We start from the raw sequence: 4,712 nt of genomic DNA, 5'->3' as shown, positions 1-4,712 counted from the left end.
TTCTGAATGGCCTCGGTATGTGAATACCCAAAACACTTCTCTTACAGAGCTCACTGGAACCTTTCTCCTCCTCTGAAACGTGCAGGTTCTCAGCGACAGGTTATAACCAAGTTTGATTTCTTTTCCCAGTGTGGCTTTTGCACAAAAACTTTTCTTTAAAAGGAGTCCACTCCATGCCACGAGGAGCATGTTTACCCAGCACGAGCGGAGGAGCACTACTTAGCTTAAGACAATTACTGATGGGAAAAGAAAGGAGAACGTAGGACTAACCTGGCATTTGCCAGACTTCCAAAGAACATGGAAGACATGCATCTCGCTGACTTTCAAATTTCCCTGCCACGGTTTTCATCTCTTAATAACTTAAATCAGCCCATGCATCCTTTTTATCACTTAGATTTACAACCGTCAGTGCCTAGTAGACCAGCAAATTCTTCTCCGTATCAGATATTTAATGATTATGTTATATGATTACAGACTCAGCTGTCAGATGACATTTAAAATCATAGACATTTAACGCTGTCAGCCCCCCCAGTGGCAAAAACCCCTATAGCTGATAATTTTATTTAACGGCGCCTCTTTTTAGTCACAATTTTGAGGAATGATCCGTATGGAGCAGTGCAGGAGTTGCATAGCGTGGTAGCAACATCAGAAACTTTTCTGTCATTTACATGCTTGCAAGAGATAATGTAAAGATCATACAACCAAGAGCCTTACGTGGTGCACAAAAAAAAGAAATAAAATCTGTTGCGACACAAAAAAAGATCATTAAAAATCCATTTAAAGTAATACCTGAAAACCTATGTTTTCAGAATAAATCAGTATAATCCCCAAGTGTAAATCCGCAGAGAAATTAACATTTACTGTGCTTTCTAATTGGCATACCCTAGAAAATAGGCGTCGCATTCTCCCTTCAAACACAGATGTTTACACTCCCCTTACGCTTTTATCACTAACGGCAGCAATCTTGGCTGCTGGACAAACAATACAATTCGGTTGCCATTAGGTTTGGCAACCAGCCAAGGAGGCTACTCACACGCGTAAAATTACGTTCATTTATGACTGTTAGCAGGGCTAAAGAGGGTCCTTTCGGAAAAAGCCCTTCTGGTTTCCTAAAAGTCACTGAAAAAGCCAAGCACAATCCTTCTGCAGTAAAACAATATAAAACAGTAATAACGATTTTAAAATCTCTTTTATGTCAAGTCCTAGTAATTTGTCTGTGCATTCTCTTTAGATTTTTTATGATAAACGTCCTGAAGATGTAACACACTGAAACCTGGATCATCACTTTCATTAGATACCTTTAGCATCAGCTCTCCCCTTTCGCCTAAGGTTACAACGAACACCTTAAGCTCTATGAAGACTGAAGAGACTCATCATCTGAAGAACAGAAACAACTGCAAGTTGTTTCTTGTGCAGGGGAATATTCAGAAATTACAAAAAGGCGAAGTTTTATACTTAAAGTGAGAGGGTACTTACAGTAAATGCAATGCATTAGGATATTAGACCTCATTTCCTCCAGCCATTCTCTCAACAGCTGAAAGAGACTTAAGGAAATGAGTCAAAATCCTGGAAGATGTTTGTACTAGATGAAAAAGAAAACAACATCTGTAAAATCATGTGTCACATACATAGAGCAGGACAATGTGCAACGCTTGATCTCTGCAATGGCATTCATTTTCAGGGGCAGAGAGAAAAAGCTGAGAAGTGGCTTAACCTTGAGCAATTACTGCCTCTCTTCTACAAGATTGATATGAGATTAGATCGGTTGTCGTGTATTGTAGATAAACATATATGTTGTTGAAACTCTTTGATGATGTACGGTTCTTGTTTCATCCAGAATTTGTTATTCCTTACCTTCAGATGACACCAGAGTGTTTACTGAAAGTTCAGGCTAGAAAGCAGCTTTCCTTCAAACTACAAATGCGTAATATTTGGTATTTAGTTTGACAGCTCCAGATATGCCTTCAAAATCTTTCGAATAGCTTGCACTAACAACGAATTATAGTTCAGACGGAAACCCAAAGAATATAGATGTATCATTAGAGTCTCTCAGAACAGACCAGAGAGAGAAAAGGACAAGTTTCACTACGAGAAACTCCTACCAGACTGGAACATGACTCAGATGTTCCTCCTAAGATCTGTCTTAGCTCGTGTTCACATGTGCTAAAGACATATCCTTTCTCATTCCACCTGTGTCCTGGTGCAACATGTCCCTTCTGGAGGTGACTCAGGATCTTTTGATCAATCCAAGCACCTGCAAAGCCACGTTACTGTTTGGACAATCAACGATGGGTTTCTGGGAGGGCTGAGGCAAGGCAGAAAGCCCACGGAGAGCCAGTATAACCCAGCGGTCCCACAGCTGCAGTCATCTGTCAACGAGAGGCTTTCCCTCGCAAAACGAGCACATGGAAATGCCTCCAGCCTCTGTGAATGGTACTTAAAACGGGATGCAAATGGGAGTCTCACTTCTTGCCAGATTTGTCACATTCTTTATTATAAAGCCTGAAGAAAAATCACTTACGCACTTGCTGGGAGAGGGTTCCCAGTTGTAACGGAAGGAAAAAGAGTCGAGGATTGAGCAATCTTTGACATTTCCATTCTGCTCCTGGCAGTGGCCTTGGGCCACGTTTCTGCGCAGGAGAAGCTGCACGGCCGCAGGGGAGGGAGGAAAAGAAGAAGGGGAGAGCAGAGACAGGAAGGGGGGAGTAGGGAGGGCAGGACACTCGCATGGTTTGAGGGGGTCAAAGCAGCGACTGAGTGACAGCAATCAGAATCCTCATCAAGTTCAATCTGCCTCCTTCAAGCCTCCTCCCGGCTGACAGGTAGTGGGAAACATCATGAAAACAGACATTCTTCCCTCTGGGCACAGGGAGAGCTTCCTATTACTCTGCAGCTGACTGGAAAAAAAAAAAAAAAAAAAGGCTATATTGATGGATGCTGAAAGGAACCATGTCCAGTCTTCCATGACTGCAGGATGGAAATGCCACAGAGACTCCAGTAGAGGACTGGGGGGTGGGGGACAGGGTGAGCCTTGGTGGGGAAGGAGAGGAGAGGGACAGAGAAAAGATCATTCCAGAATATTTCATAAAAGGAGGACTAGGCAGTCCCGAAATGGAGAGAAAAGTGGAAGCATATGTTAGGATGTAAGAAAAACAATAGGAAGGGACTGTGGACAGAGGAGGTGAATGGTTTACCCTCTGAGAAGCTACATTAAACTCTGTTTTCTACATCCTCCTTCCCCTATTTGCAGCCAAAGGAAGGAGGTCTTGACTAAAGGCCAAAGAAAGATACTTAATATAAATTCATATACCGATAAACAACAACAGGATAGGTCTGAATAGGGGCTGTGGGAGATCATCCAGCCCAAGCGCCAGCGCTGAGGCAAACCCAAAAGTAACACAGGGTCACACGAGCTCCACAGCAATCCAGCACAGTAGATCAGCTCTGTCCTGCCTGTCACTTCTGATGGCCCCTGCACCCCTGCCAGGACATAAGCCATCACTCTGATACCTCATCCAGCCCACAACTAGCCCTGAATATTCCTGCACCTGTGTGATACACAGATGATGTGCATACATACCCCAAAAAAAGTTGTCTGTTGCAACAGCAAGTCATTTATGCCTACTATGCTGTGTATTTTTGCTTACACCAGTTTGTCTCCTGTGCCCCCAAGGCGAAATATCTCCAACAAGTAAGCCTCTGAACCCAGAACCGGAGGAAGGATCACGAGAAAGGTTCCCGCCCTAACCTCCAGGACGCTGGAGCCTGCATCTCATGACCTCCAGAAGATGCTGCCAGTCTGACCTGTTTCTCAAGCTTTCCTTAAGGACAGTGTAACTATACGACGAAGGATAACTTTCAGGTGCAGGCAAGAAATACTTGAAGTAAAGAAAGCTGGGGGATATTAATCGCTTCAACTTTTTCTTTTTTTTTTTTAGTTTATTTTGAGGAATAAGCCATAGGTGGGAGAGTTTCCCATCCCTGTGGCCACAGCACTAGCATTTTGCAGACCTCGGTGAGCATTCTGAATAGGAAAGTCCAAATTGTCAGATATCACTCTAGTTCAGATCACCAATAAACAAAGGCAGCAAACCAAACACGTTACCCAAACAAAAATATTAACAAAAAAAACCATTCGTAAATCAACTACAGCCCTCTCTCACATCCCAAAGTGCTTACAGTGAAGAACCGTACGTCATCACGACTGTTAGCTCCTGGAATTTTACTTTTACTTGCTCCCAGCGGCGTGGGCAGAGACTTGCTCTGGCGCGGGGCTGCTCTGCGAGGCTCCTCTCTGTTGGTGGCAGCAGATGTTAAACACCTAGCCCCGTGCGTCGCTTCCCTGCATCCTCGCCTCGCTCTTGAGTTAAGCAGCAAAATAACCTTTCGCCTTAGCCGCTTGCCGATTTTCCGTGCGCGGGGCCACACACCTCCCCGGGTGCAACTCCTCGAACACCGGCAGCAGCGGCGATCTCCTTACGGGCGCTTTCCTCTGCCGACCTCCAAATACCTCTTAAGCGTTACCCACCTGCACGGCCGCCCCGAAAACCATCTGCAAAGTTGCCCAGTATTTAAAATCACTCGCCCTGTGCGCCGGGGCTGTGTGGTTAGGCGAGGAAACTCCCTTTTTTAGCAAGGAAGTGGAAGGGAAACTTCCCAAGTTTTTGGGCAAGCGGTCCCCACTCAGGCCTTCGGGAGATCTATCGATCTCC

The sequence above is a fragment of the Charadrius vociferus genome, unplaced genomic scaffold (assembly GCF_000708025.1).
Source record: "Charadrius vociferus isolate BGI_N301 unplaced genomic scaffold, ASM70802v2 scaffold134, whole genome shotgun sequence".
Classification (NCBI taxonomy): domain Eukaryota; kingdom Metazoa; phylum Chordata; class Aves; order Charadriiformes; family Charadriidae; genus Charadrius; species Charadrius vociferus.
The sequence above is the reverse complement of the archived record's forward strand: the minus strand, read 5'-3'. Positions refer to the sequence as shown.